At 40.9% G+C, this 15,411-nt stretch overlaps 1 protein-coding gene across 2 annotated transcripts in view; it reads left to right on the top strand.

Moving 5' to 3' along the window:
- Positions 1-1,646: 1,646 nt before the first annotated feature.
- The window catches only part of PTPN4 (protein tyrosine phosphatase non-receptor type 4), a 117,613-nt gene continuing 103,848 nt past the window's right edge, over positions 1,647-15,411 (top strand). For both annotated transcript variants that reach the window (XR_005105866.1, XM_037398349.1), the window contains exon 1: positions 1,647-1,747. The gene's annotated coding sequence lies outside the window, so the exon portion shown is untranslated. The remainder of the gene's footprint in view (positions 1,748-15,411) is intronic.

Below are 15,411 nucleotides of genomic sequence, written 5' to 3'. Positions count from 1 at the left end.
GTTTCCTCCCACTGTAGGTATTTTGACTACCCAGCAGCCCTGATGTCAATGCAGACTGGCTGCCATTTAAGTGATGTTACCCTGACCTGGCAGTTGCGCTCAAAACAACTTGCAAGCCCCATGAAATCCAGAGGCACCAGTTAGCTACATGTCACCGAGGCACATTATTGTTACTGTTCAGGTGAGCAGTACCTCACCAGCCTTGTTAAATGCTTCCCTCTGCTTTGCTTTCTCGTTCCACTGCTGTGTCCCTGCCAGCCCTCCAGGCCCGGAGCGCTGCCCCACTGCACCCCTGCGCCCACCCCCGAGGGCGGCTCTGGCACTCACCCCCCAAACAGGAGGGTCCCCAGGCTGCACCTGCAGGTGCGGAGAGGTATCACCTCTCCCACCCCACCCACGTCAGGGGCACCAGCACACATTATCGGGAAGGCTGCGGCTACACCTCGTCTTTCAACAGCGCCATTTCTGAAGAGGGGGAATCCTCGCTTCCCCGGGGCCTCGCTGCCCGCAGGCACGCCGGAGGCTCAAGGGGCTGCCTGTGCTGACGGCAGCGTTTCGGGTTAACGTCCCGTGGCGGGAGCAGAGGCCAGAAAACCAGCCCATAGCTCCCACAGCCGTAATATCCCCGGCAAGGAACCTCTTCCCCGGAGCGCGAGGAGAGCGACGGAAGCAGCGGCCACCGCCGAGGGATGAGCTCACAGAACGGTGCTGCAGCCGTGAATGACAGCTCAGGTAACCAATCCACGCTGAAAGACCGCCGTGGGACACCGCCCCCTTACATTTGACGGTAGGTCCAACCAATCAGACTGCAGAATAAACTCTCAGTTCTGCCTTCTCTTTTTAACGGACAAGCAGGTGGGCCGATCAGAAGGAAAGCACACCGCCCGCTTCCCTTTCAACTCTCGCGAGTTTTCATGGGCTGGCTCCCGTCCCACCCTCCCGCCGCCGGGTGACTGCGCAGCTGCCATGTTAGTTGCTATGCTGCCAGCGCTGCCCGTGTGAGGCGGGAGGGCGGCTATGAGGGGAGGAGGCTGCTGTTCCTTCCCCCTTCTCCCCCGCAGACACTCGCTCACTCGCTCGCTCACCAGCAGGGAGGGCGCCTCTGCAGAGCCCCTCGGCCTCTCCCCTCCCCGGTCCCCTCCGCCTCCCGGCCGGGGCTGCGCACAGGGTGGCCGCCGGTGCGTGTGAGGCGGCGCCGTGCCCCGTGAGGGAGAGTCCCGGCTCGCGCGGCCGCCGCTGCGCTGCTCGGCGCTAGCCTGCCTGCCTGCCTGCGCCCCGGCTGCCGCCTCGCCGCCCCCTCCGGCCGGGTGCTGTGAGGAGAGGGGGGAAGGAGAGGCCGGAGGGGGGGGGTGTCCGCCGCCTTCCTCCCCCGGGCTTCCCCGTCCCTTCCTCCCCCAGCTCTTCCCCCTCCTCCCCCTCCCGGTCCCTCGGCCCAGCCGCCGCAGTACGATGTGGTCCCCGCCGCTGCGGCTGGGCGCGGGGCGGCTGCTGCGGCTGCTGTCGCTGCTCCCGAGGCTGCGGCTCGGGCGGTCGCTGCGGGGGAACTGAAGGCGGCGAGCGGCGCGCCCGCTCCCGCGCGCGGGGGTGCGGTGCTGCGCGCGCGCGTGCCCGAGCGTCTGCGGCGCGTGCCCGTGTGCGCGCGCGCGGGGGGTCGCGGGGCGGCAGCGGCGAGCGCAGCCCCCGCGCCTCTTCCCTCCGCCGTCCCCGCTCCCCGCTTCATCTGGAAGGACGTGGCTGTTTTATGAAGGTAAGGCGGCCGCCGGGGCGCCGGGGGCTCCGTGCCGGGGACGGGGGGAGAGGGCCGGGGGGGGCGGGGGGCTATGCGCCGCATTCCTGTGCTGTGACCCCACCCCCCTGCCGGCTGCGGGGGCCGAGGCGCCGGGGCTCCCCCTCAGCCCGGCTGCCCCTCAGCCCGGCTCCCCCTCGCCGCAACTTCGCGTACAGGTCGCCGCTGGCGGAGAGCGGCTCCGCCGAGCGCCCTTTTGGTGGAGGGGGGTGCGTGTGTGGGTGCCCCGCCTGTCCCCCCCGGGAAGAAAGGGGACCCGGCTGGGCTCGGGGGCTTGGGGCCGGCCCGCCGAGGGGGCTCGTAAACAGCCTTTGGGAAGCGAGCGGCGGGGGCAGGTCGGGGGCGCTTGGGGTCTGTAAAACGTGGTAAACTCGGCTGAACGGCTGAAAGGGATTTGTTTTTTTGTTTGTTTCTAGTGTGTTTCATGTGAAAGTTTGCGTTCCTGTGCTTTCTAGGCACACGTGCACGTTGCCCTGGTTATGGGCTGGGAAAATGGGTTTGGGTGCTGTCGTTGCATTCCTCTGGTACATTTTTAGCATCTCCCTCGAGCAGAAGGCTTGTATAATCGCGTGTGTCTATATGCGACAGAGACTTTCGGCGTACCTGGTGATGGGTTAACTCGTGTATACTGTTGCAGCACCAGCTGGAAGCGGAATAACGTCTTTTTCCTTTGAAAAAATCTCCAAGAGCGAGTTGCTAAAACTAGATAGCTGCCAGTGTAGGTGAAATGTTCGTACCGCTTGCCTATTCAAAGAATGTGTGTCGTTCAGATGTAAAATATACTTGAATGAACTTCGTGCTGCCACTTTACACCCTTCCAGGACTTCAATGTGGCCAATGTGTTAAATTTTTTTTAACTGTGAGATAGGAAATATCTATGTGATTTGTGTATCACAGAAGTGCTAATGGATCTCAGCTGAAGAATAATTGCTGGACTACAGTATGCACATACATCTTCTCGTCCATGGGGCATTTTTCTTGCCCTGAGCTAAACTCGGTGTTGAATAGTAAGGGGAGTTTAGTGAGTGCACATGTTTGTCTGCTTGTTATCGGCAAATAACTGCCCTGTAATTTTGGGAGCCACTGGTGTGTTCACACACATGCAGACATTTATGAGCTTGTCACATCGTAAATGTGCATTGCAGGAATACAAGAATGAGTTAGATTAGAACTGGTAAAAACATTTTCTTATTAGATACCTATATTGTAGGAAAGTTTTCTGGTTCATTGCCTAAACATAAAATATTCAGTACTGTAATTTTATGGATGCCATTTTCTTGACAATGGATTTCTTGCTTCACTGACCTAAAAACTTGGTTTTGCATATTGGCATGACTCTAGCTTGCACCGTGTTGATAAAATATTATGCTGAGTGATAAGCTTACAAATATGTACATATGTGTCTATACATTTCCTAGGCACGTTTATGCTTTATAAACTCAGAAATGTAACTGATTTTTTTTTTTTTTTAATAATTTTGTGGTCATTACAGTTTTTGTGTATTTTTAGATTGTGGTTTTATTTGTAGGGATTTTTAAGTTCAATTAAACACTGAAGTACAAATGCATTTTCCTCAAAAGCAGGAATGTATCAATATTTTACCTATGGGTATTTTTTCCTTAGGTTTTCAGTTAAGTTTGTTTGGAATCAGATTCACCTACTTAGGGTTTAGTTTGATGTTTATTTTTTGTTCAGTATAATTTTCCATGAAATGTATTGTTTGTTGCCATGCTCTACAATTCTGTTGTCCTGCTGATGTCTAATTTAGGTTGTACACAGCAGTATTGATTGTACACCCTTGCTAAAAATACTTTCAGGGTTGGGTATACTTACACTGTAGCAGCAGGAAAGTTAAGCCTATACTGTTTTTCATTGACTAGAATTAATTTATTCTTAGCAGCTACATTTGTAAAACACGAACAAAAGCAAAATCCTGTAATCTTAGAAGTAATGCTAATTGCTCTATGGGGTGGATGAGCTCTTTGTTAATGAACAGAGTTCATTTCATACCATTTACATGTCATTGCCATTAGCATATTTGGAATATATGGTAAGTTAATACCCAGGGTACATGATTTTGGCTCTGATCCCACAATGACCCCTGTTTGGGCAGAGGGATTCACCTACACAAAACTTGCTGTGGGAACTGGAGCTCAAACATTCATTCTATAGACACTAGATCGATGTTTATTGTGAGCATTTGCTGTGTGTGAATGTATTGTTGTTAATCTTTGTGTTTGTGTGGCATATCATACAGGCTTCCGCATGTGCAAAGAGCTGCAGGGTTGGTGCCCAGAGTAACAGCCTAATGTGTGACATGACTATTTTGTGAAAAAGGGTTTTTTTTTGAAATTGCTTTCATATTGTAACTTAGCACTGCTGAACAGTTCTGATTGGTATTTGAGGGTTCCATCTCGCTAGGGTCTTTTATCCTTGGTGGCTTATTTTGTGAATGTTTTGTTGAATGTACATGGAAGTTTTGTGCATTGATTCATGCTCACATATGAAATGTGTGCTGTACAAGCATGTTTTGGAGAACTGAGTGAAAGTTACAAGTTTGAGTATACTGCAGGGGAAAGTACTCAAGATAGTTCACTCAGTTCTGTAAACAAACCTGTACTTGGGAAACAAAGGCAGAGTGTCTTGCTCATGGCAGTTTAGACCTTTGGACAAGGTAAATGGATCAGGTTAAGTGTCTTCTGAAAATTATGGTGGATTAAAAATCCTGTTTTAATTTTTCAGCTAATCAAAATTAATTAAAACAAATACTAGGCATGTGTGTACTTTGTTGTTAAAGTCAATGTTAGGTTATTTTTCTGAAATTGATAAATAGCACATTTCTGTGGACTGTCTTCTTAGGTCTCCATACTACCATTGGTTAGATTCTCTGGTATATCGTAATTCTTTTACATCCTGTTTTTGCGTCACCTTGCTTCCATTCTCACCAATTATAAAAATGATCAAAAGAGAATCTTTCAGCAGATGGTTGACTGTGCTTTTTTTTTTTTTAAATACCACACTTTCACCCTAGTGCTGTCACTTTTCATAAAATGGCCAGACAAAATTGTCATGGGTTTTATTGTGCTCCAGCCTAAACAACTGTAAAAATGTTTTGTGTGTATATAATATGAGATTGTTTGTAGTGGAAAGAAGGAACTGTGAAGGTGGAAGAAGAAAAAAGCGGAAGGGAGAATGGCCTAAGCAGGAGACAAAACTGAAAGAGCTGAACAGTGGCCTGGTAATACAACAGCAGGTCTTTGCTGTCTGGGCCAGCTGTTCATATATGCTTGTTTGTAACAGAGGCTGTTTTTCCTTGAGGACTTGTAATCCACTGAATTAGGAGAAAAATAGTTTTATGTAGGCTTCTGAAAGCCTTTAATTTCTAAAATTTTGCAATTTTCTGGAAGTTTTCCCTGATATGTCATAGAATTACATATCTGCAGGTATGTATTCAAAATCTCCATTTTATCTTGGAAATTTTCAGAATTATTAGAAAACTATTGTTATGTGTCACTTAAAAAATAAATTCAAGTTTACAGTGGTTAATGTGTTCACAGAAGTTTTACTGATGTGTTGATATACCAGGATCAGATGTCTAGTTATAGGTTACAAGAATACGGTCTTTTTATGGTGATCAGTGTTACAGCGTACTGAAGTCTGCTGATTGTATGTACAGTGTCCCAGCACATGCTATGGAATATCACAGCTGGTAGTCATGTACTTAGGTAGACCAGACGAGCATAACTAGATGAATTTTTGTTTTGAGATGTGAGAATTGAAGCAGCTTCTCCTTTCTCAGCTTATGCACTTTGAAAAAAGACTTTGTAAGGTGATGCAATTAGGCCTCTCTTGGCACACATCTTTGTCTCACACTGCAATTACTTCTTGGACAAGTTATAAGGCAACTGTTGGATGATAAATGCAATTCCATTTGTGTGGTTTATGAGATACCGCCGTCTCTACAGATACATGAGGAAGGGGGAAATGGCTAATATCCATTTAAAAATCAACAGTCTTTTAATTATGAGTACTTATGATCTGTAATGAAGAATGTTCTGGGAAATATTTTTGCTGATTGGGGAATGAAGTGCAGTTGCCACTTTAAGATTTTCAGGCCATCTATAAGATTTAAGAGGAAAAAAATTGGTAATCTACTTCCTATGGCACATGTGTTCCTATATTGCCTGTCTGTTCCTTACCTTCTGCAGGGTAACTAGCTGAGAGAGTAATGACTGAATTATTCTGCATGACCAAAAGCCCAAATCTTCAAATGAAAATACAACATAGTGCTGCCAGAGTTTAACATTTCCATACTTGGATCTTTTTTATTAGAATGGCATAGATCAGATTGAAGTAAGATATATTCAGTTCCCTTATCAACACAGGATTTATACTTTAAATAAAAATCACTAAATATTTGGTATTGAATACTGAAAAACATATTCTAATGGTGCTTTTCTGGGGATGATGTTCCACTCTGGACACCTTAGTTGCATGTAACTTTCGTTTGGTAGTTTTCATAATCAAATTAAAAAGAAATCATTTAAGTGTAAACTTTCTTGTGTGTGTTAGAAGTAACAATGTAAATTGATTTGGTTTATGTTGTTAACTGTGTTTGGGTTAAACAAATGAACCTCACTTACTTTGTATCTAATAGGATATTGACTTTTAAGACACTTGACTGTACTTTAGCTTTGGCAACTTTGTTGCATTTGTGTATCAACATCTCTTTGCCCTACAGAAAACTAAGTAAACAAAGCACCGACTAAACCTAAACAATGTTCTGTGACTGTTGCAAGAGAGAGATTTGTTTCTTGTTTCTATCAGTACTGCACTGAAACTGTCTATTGAGCGCAATGGAAGTTACATAAAAAAATGTTTTCTCAGATGAGAAAATTATTCTTAGATAAGTCTTATCATTTTTCCAGTGGTTTTTTTTTGTTTGATTGGTTTTTTTTTTAATGGCATTGGTCAGGTTTAAAACCAGAAATTGGAATTGTATCTGCAGCGGATAGCTCTCCATGTAAATCAAAGCTGCGGCTGGTAAAAGGTAAGAGCCTGCTGTGGCTCCTTTGTCTCAGAGATATGCCAACATAGTTTGTCTTGGAAGAAGTTTAGCAAGGAAGATTCCTCTGTTTTTTGGTGGAAGGTGGTATTTGCAAGGGAGTCAAGCAAGTGGATTTGATATGTGGAAAGGCTGTGTTTTTTAAAGAATGGACTGAAATGTGACATACTAGAAACTTGTGCTCCATCTTGTCAGTGCCAATAGAGATGCAGTGAATAAAAATACATATGTTGTTAATTCCTGTGTCCTGTAGGTAGAGAAATTACCTCCTTTTCATTAAGAGCACATAGAAATATGCCAGTCAGTGGAAGAGCAGTTACTGCCATTAATGCTGTCTGAACTCCCAGGTTAGAACAGTTTTATCTGGATGAACAAATAATTTCTTGATGATGCTTTGCCTTGTATTTTCCTAAGCCATGTCAAATAGTTGTAAGTTGAGAAGCATGTTCATTGTAACTTAAAGTTCTTATCATAACTGTTTTGAAAAAAAGATAATCCAAACTTCCCAGAACTTAGAACTGTGATTCAATACCTTTGCTTAAAACAAAACAAACAAACCAAATAGGAGGAAAATCACATGGTAAAGTTGTGGGTTGGTTTGATATTCCTCCCACCCCTAACCTTGTCAGTGAATTCAGAAATGGGGGAAAAAACCTGAAGTCTTTCCGTGAAGAATTGGCTTTAGAGAGAGTTAAAACTGACATGTGTGGCTTTGTATTTGTCTGTTTTGATACTTGGAACAAGCTTTTAGTGTCATCTGAAAAAGTAGTGAGATGTATTTTTGTCTTCTGATGTGTGAATAGGGTTAAAGATGACCAGTGCTGATGATCAGTGATATGTTGCATAGTAAGTTGTTTTTTCCCATGTGGATTGTGCATGTGCACTGCGTATGCCAGCTTTTTATTGTGTCTCTAAACTGCATATAGTCTCAGTACTTAAAATGTTTTACTGAGTTTATATAGTGCCCCTTTTTTAGAAAAGATACAGTACAGGAGAAGGGACATGTATCAATTTGTTTGACTTCTTAAAAATAAAACTGTACATAACTTTGCATTCTAAATCACTGTGGCCTGTAACCTCCAAACTGTGAGCTGCTATTAAGACTTCCCTTGGAAGAGGTTCTTGGCTTTTTTCAGGAGGCAAGCTGCTGTTATGATTGATGCCATAGTCTGTTTTTAGTACTTGAGTGCAAACGAGGCTATGGGTGAGTCTCGGGAATCCTAATCTGCAAGGAATTCCCCACTTACTATGTTTTAAGGCATATGTGTTGACTACTGCATCCTGTTAGCTCATCTGAATGCACTTGCTTTCTGTGGAGCTGATCTCTTCAAACCTAATCTTTGAAAGGACCTTTCCAGGTCTAATGGTTATGAAAAAGGGGTTTGAAAGATTAAAATGTTGCTGCCTCTGAAACTGAAGGGATGTGTCACCTTAGTCTAAGTCTGGAGGGAGAACAGGGGAAAGAGGAAAAGGACAGCTGCCCTGCAGTGATAAAACGGATAAGGTTCTGGAAAACATAATTAAAAAGGAAAGGTGAATATGTTTGGTTTGGGTTTTGTTTAATATCAGCAAGTCACATGACCTTGTGGGAAGCTTCTGCTTCATAACTGGTGTACACAACCACAGGAGGGGGAAACTGAAATACAGAAGTGGTATTACAAAGGAACAAAAAGATCTATATTATGGGGTCATGCCTCTAAATAATTTGAATAATTTTGGCTTACATGTTTTTTGTGAGCTTGAATTAGACTACTGATTTAGATGTTGCAGTTGCTAATACAGTTGCTTCTAGTTGTGCTTCTACCATCTCTTCTCAGGTTCACTATGTGTACAGTTGGGTAAGGAGGGATAGAATGTTAGCGGTAGTAAGAGTTTTTATACTTTTCCAAACTCTTGTAACCCTTCATTAATGAATATTTTGCTTCTATCTTGGTTTTATGATAAAATACACCATTTTGTGATAAAATACACCAATACAAGTCATAAAAAACTCCGTTTGGAAGTGGCTTGAACTTTTTGAACCTTTTAGTATTTATATTTGGGACTACTAAGGAAATAATTTCATTTTGGAGATCTCTGTCAGGGAAATTTATTTTTTGCTTTGCTTTCCTGCGTAGTGTGATCTGCTTAAAATTTTTTTGCATCTTCACTGAATGCATTTGCTATTACTTTAGAGACTTAAGGCACTGGTGATAGTGTCTTTTCCTTTAGCAGATAGTATAGATTTGAGTCCTTTGTTCTACAGCTTTTAGATCCACGGGGGGAAGTGGCTTGGTGTGAGTGTGTGTCTGGGGCGCGGCAGAATGCAGTGGATGCTCTCTGGGTTCTTTTTGTAAAGTAATTTTTTACTTTTCATAGTCCCTGTGCTTGCAAAAACTGGGTTATTTTCAAATTCACAGTTGTTAACTAAATTTTGTCAAATTGAATAATAGATGTAATAAATATATTAAGATATCTCTGCTTTTAAAAATGTGCAACTTAAAAGGCTGAGAGATATAATAAGAAAATGAGGCATGAGTAACCATTCAGGATATATACAGTTACACTGAGAACAGAATTCTTCTGCAGAAGGCTAGGAAATAGACTGCAAATTTACATCTGACAAAAAGTCCTCTAAGAGGAAATTCCTATAGGAGAACTTCATTCTTGAGATTAATTAAATGAAAGATTAGAAATTCTCTAGGTAGCTGTAAGCTATTTAATAAAGCTGAAGTAAGCAATTAAAAGACTGAGTTGTAGTTACCAGCAGAAGCATTGCCTCCTTTTTATGATCCTGGTGCTGTGTTCCCCCTGCATCCCCTGCCCCATTACATATGTTCTCCTTCGTTTTACAGGAAAGCTATATGTGCAGTTCATTAATGCTAGATGTTTTCTGCAGAAGGATTTTCATAAAAAGCACCCCTCACTGAATGAGGGTGATGTAGATGATAACTTTTTTTGGCATTGAAACACATACACAGTCCTGAGAAAACAAAGTGCTTTGTAGGAATTATACTAATGAAGTATATGTGAGAGAGCAGCTTGAAAGAGAAACCTGATGAGTATCTGAAACTTCAGCTAACATTTAGCCACCTTTGAATAGAAATTATGTTGCCAGTAAAGCTGCTTGTAAAATCTCTGGTTTCTAAGTTGCATTGATGCAAACATTTTTCAATCTACTTCTTTATCGGGTGTTTTTTTCCTGTATCTTTCAGAGAAACAGTTTAATTCTAACTATTCTGGGAAATGATTGTAATTACTCTGGTACCTGCAAAAGGCATTTCCACTTAAGTTTTTCATATTCACTCTGATTATGTCTTGCATTCTGCTGTACCTCGTAGGCTGTGACAATTTTGTGTGCTCTATCAGTTGTGTACAATAAGCTGGGATGTGTTATATCACTAGAGATCTGTCCCTTCTTTGAGGGTGATGTGCGATAGAAAATCACATTATCATGTTGGGGAGAAAAATGTATAACTGCAGATTGGCACTGGATTCCTCAAAACTGAAGTAGTTGCCATAGTTCAGCAGAATTACTATGTTAAAGTAAATAGGAAAAATGGAAAATGTGAATCTTTATGTGTACCAAGTAGTACTATTATAATAATTTTTTTCAGAATAGGTTACTGACAACTTAAGTCATTAAAGAGGAGAGTGCTCTGTGATGAGATTTTTTTCTAAAAGTGTTCATTACCATCTTAAGTTTATAAGAAAACAGATATGGTCTTCAGTGAAAATAAAGGTAGGCTGATACAGAAGTTCTAAAGGTAAACTTTGATTATTTTTCTGTTGTAAACAGAAAGCCACTTTATAAAAATCTACTTTCTAGGCTTAAATGACTGTAATTAGTACTCAAAAAAAGCCACAGTGAAACTTTTTTCTTTTGGCAATGTATAAATATCCTTATTTTTGTAACATTTAATATTAAAACATAATCTATTATCAGACTTTAAAGCAAAACTCTGAAAAGGAAGAGATGCTTTTCCTAGTGGCCATTGGTTTTGCATTTATAATAATTCTTTATGTCTAAGTAAAAATAAAAAAAAGTCAACTAATTATTACTAAAATAAATGGGCATTATTTTTGTTGTAGCTTCCAAACCATGGAAATGGGCTAGAAGCCCAGTTTGCTATGTACAATTAGTAGAAAACAAATTGTGCTTTGAAGGCCTAACATTCTGAAGGTGAGGTAGTATTCCTTGTCCCCTAACACACTCATCTCCTTACACTGTTAGTGGGATATCCAGTCGCCTTGCAAATGATTTAAAGTGTATTAAGGATGGCATAAAAATGAATGAATGCTCATGAAAGAGGGCCCTAGGGACCCAGGTCTCAAGCTTTCAATGCACTTCCAGCACTTGCAGAGCATGTTTGATAATATATGTATTCCTAATAACTGTACTATGTATAGGCCTAAAATCAGTAGGGAATTAGCTTTTCAGAAGCATATCTGTTTAGTGTCCATAATATAATTAACATATGTAGTACATGTCAGGTGTATCTGTACACTTGCTAAATAGAATATCTTCACATTGGTATTTAGTGGACAAAAGGATGGAGTGATAACATTTTAAAGTCATGTAACAATAAATCCATGTTTTACTATAGAACATACTTGAAGAGTATTGCAAGATTTTTTTGAAGTAATATTTGAGAAGCAGATACCAATGTTCATACTTCCTCTTCAGGAGTGATATGGAAATGGATATTGTATATTGTTTTTGTATTAGACTTAATGATTTCTGCCAGTATCGTACATGCTTGCACTTAAAAAAAATGTTGAAATGTTCTGTTGACTTCTTGAAACTTTGTTTGGCAATGCTATGCTTTCCATTTATTTTGTCCCTTGTTTAACAGTTTTTGTGTGTGTTTTCAAAAGCACTTCCATTCACCATTCAAGGAATTCAATAGAATTCTAATAGGAACTGCACATAAATAACTACAGAAATCAATGCTTCAATTCAGCCAAGAGTTTTTTGTGACTTCAAAAGCCACAAGAGCATTTATTATTAGAAACATACAATTGACTTTTCTTGTATTATCATTTTGCATAGTGATTTGGTTTTTACCACCACAACAAGATGTTTGACAGTTTCATTTGAAAATGATGTATTTGCATTCGGCGTTCCAAAACAGTGTAATTTTTATCTTTTCTATGAAGCTCTATTGATATTAATCTGCATGTTTAGCTCTGTGCAAAGGTTGTCAGTGAAATATTCACTGGTGGATTTCTCCTCAAAGGTCAACCAAATGTTAAGCATAGTCTCCTATTCCTGTATTGTAATGAAATTATAAAGAATGGAGTTGTGTTAATTTTTGTCTGTTCAACTCATACAATGTAAAGCATATCCATTCTCCCAGAATGTGCAATTTCCTGAGTATAACAACCACAGAAGTAACCACCCTGTGATAGCACAGGGTTGTCTTGGAAGTACTTCCAGGCTTTAGTATTTGCATTACACCTCAGGCCACGTCAGCTGTAACAGCCCTTTTGATCCTGAAGTTTTTAGCTGGGTTATAGAAAGTGAGATTGTCTCAAAGGACGTTGTTTGAGCACACTAGAAGCCTTAGGAAACTGATGCTTCTTTTCTTTTGAAACAGCCTAAAGATGATGTGACATGAAATACAGCATTCAGTGTTCAGTAGTGTTTGTTGCCTTGTAAATGGACATCTTGAGCGCTGTGGCTTTTTTGGGCAGCTCTTGTGTGCGGTTTCCATCGGGTAATAGAACAGTGTTAACACCTTGGGTGGAAAGCACATCCAGAAGGAAACAGTTTTGTTGTGGTTGTCAGGAGGGTACTCACAGATTAATGGATTTTTCTGCATTAATGTTTTGGGTTTCACTGTTGCTGGTAGTTTGGAAAACAAAGTCAGGTTAACAGTTACTGTAGGGGCTTTTAGATGGCGATAATAGCCTTCCTGCACCCTCCCAATCTCCTAATTCCTGTTTACCAGCCAGTCTGGTTCTGCATGAGGAGGATGAGGTGGTGGTAGGAACTGCTTGGTGAAATTTCATCTTGTGAACTGGTGCTAAGACTTGCCACCCACCCCTCCAATTACCTCGATGCAAACCAGCAGTCCCATGCCCATCTACTTTGTTTGCATGAGCAGGTGCTGGTGGTGGATGTGTGTTTTGGTACTTGAGAAACATTTCAGCTAGGTGGAGAGGTGGGGGAAGCATGGCCTGTCTCTTGTTCTTCCCTGTGCTAACTTTGAAGTGGAAAGACTACACAGGTGAAACTTATATTGTACCTTGAGGAAGTTTTTAGTGGTCATGAGGGGAAGAGAGGCAAGGTAGAGCATGGTGAGGAGCAAGATTAGTAACACAATGTCGTAACTGCAGTTCCATTAGCATTCAGTGTTGTTGTCACTTGGAATTACATGCATTTAGGATTTGAGTGCCCTCATGGTGTTATCTTAAAAAGGAATGATAAAGGAAGTGAAGTCAGACTTTCTGTTGGTTCCTCAGAGTTCTTCCCCATTTCCTTTTACCACTTCTGTCTAATTCAGATTGCATTTGAGTCAGCTGCTTTCATCTTGACACTTAATGTCATTCAAGCATCCACAAAGTTAGTATGCTAATGTCTGCATTTCAACTGACTGATAGCTACACCAAAACCTATCTTACTTTTGTCACTGCAACATGAAGCTTCTTTTAATGTTGCTGGCACAATTTGTAAGCCTAATGTCTGAAGTTTATTAAACATGGTTTTCTTCCTGAAATACACGCTAGCCTTTCCTCTGTTCTTGTGGTTCTGTTGAGGGGCAAAAAAGGCTTTTTGGATTTGTCCAAGAGCAAACTTTCCTCTGTATTTCTAGGTTTGTGGGTCTGCTGCTTCTTTATGAAACCCAGCTTATGGCAGTAAACAAGACAAACCAGACACCTCAAGTTTCTCTTGAAACCGCTGCCAGTATTATCCATCCCCTCTTGCACTGCTGCTCTTACATAGCCAATCCCAAATGTATCAGTGGAAAGGGGAAAAATGGGTAATTTGTTTTGAATGCCAGAAGGAGAAACAGAAGAGAAAAGAAACAGATAAGAGAGATGGGGAAGACTGGGAAAGAAGCAGTCTTCCCAGCTCTTGCAAGTAGTTGCCAAAAAAACAAGCACAGAGGTATTAAAATATATTATTGGTATGGAGCAACAAAGACTTTATTGCTTGATACAGGACATTGTTTTGTAGCTCCACCCTATCATGTAATCCCTTTATTGAACATTGTTTTCAAACTGGTTGAGGCTCCTTTATACCCTGTTTGTAGAACAAGTGGTTAGAAATTTCTCAGAGACAAAAATATAGTCCTAAATTTGGATTTAATTCTTCTCTGACCACTTTATTTACTCTATTTTTTGTACTCATCGTTCCTTTTCTAGAAATGCTTTTTTTCTGCTGCCTGGGCAGTGTGTCTTTGACAGTGTTGCTGTCCTCTGTACCATTAAAAAAAAAATCTAATATCTAATTGGTGTTATATTTTAAGCTTCTTTGTAAGCATTCCATCAGCTATATATTGGGAAAAAATTGTGGTTTGAAGTACTTGAAAGCTTATTATATAATACATATAATTTTTGCAGTCTTAGGTGAAAAAATCTGATTTTTTTCAGTTTTATTGTGCTTTTTCAGGTATTTCATTTTGGTACTGTTTGGTACTGGAACAGTCTCTTTAATTTTTTTTAATTGATCTATGTCTTTTTCTGGAATCTTAAAAATTAATCCATTTGAACTTTTGCAATATTGAACAGCATGAGAGAGGACCCCACACACTGTGGGCTGTGTGCCTGACTAAGCATCCTCATATGTGGAATTCCCTCATTCCCTCTCTACAACAGCATAGTTGGTTTATGTTTGTATCTTGTGACCTACTAAAAATATTTCCTTTCCTTCCCACTTACCTTCTAAGATCCTCTTCTGCAGAATTGGTCTATAACCACATTGTATACAATTTCTGTATTTTTGCAATGCAAAATGCCTGCTTGAGAGAGAATAAAAATTGTCCAAACTTACAAAAGAAATATATGTTTTCAGAAAATAGTTTTGTAACTATATTTTTAAGAATAAGTGTTGTTTGTAGGTTCTGAAGACAGTAACGACAATTTAAGAAAGTCTTGGTTGGTTGGTTGGTTTGTCTCCTCTATTTCCACTTGTGTTACTGGGAATGAAGTAGATCTTATCTAAAATCTCAGTAACTGGCTACAATGTCCATGAGATCTTATGAAAACTACCAAGAAGTAGAGGAAGCTGACCAAAGAGAAGACTGCAAATGGCTGTACCATAAGAGCAACTAAAAGGATGGAGAGACATTATTAGTCATGCTCTTCAAGAATCAGTCTTGAAATTAATCTTGTTCCATTACATTCATTAATAACCTTGGTGAAAAAATTATGTCTTTTTATTAAAAGCTGTGGATAACACAGAGTTCACAATTTTTCTTTTAGTATTTCAGAGGACTGGCTTATCCTCTAAGGAAAGTAAGATAATCACATAGATTTGAGTACTAAAACCAAAAATCCATACAATTTAATAATAGGAAATCAAGTATTTAAGGCATGAAGACATTTATTTGGTTTTAGGAATCATGAACTGATA

The sequence above is a fragment of the Falco rusticolus genome, chromosome 8 (assembly GCF_015220075.1).
Source record: "Falco rusticolus isolate bFalRus1 chromosome 8, bFalRus1.pri, whole genome shotgun sequence".
Lineage (NCBI taxonomy): Eukaryota > Metazoa > Chordata > Aves > Falconiformes > Falconidae > Falco > Falco rusticolus.
The sequence above is the reverse complement of the archived record's forward strand: the minus strand, read 5'-3'. Positions and strand labels throughout refer to the sequence as shown.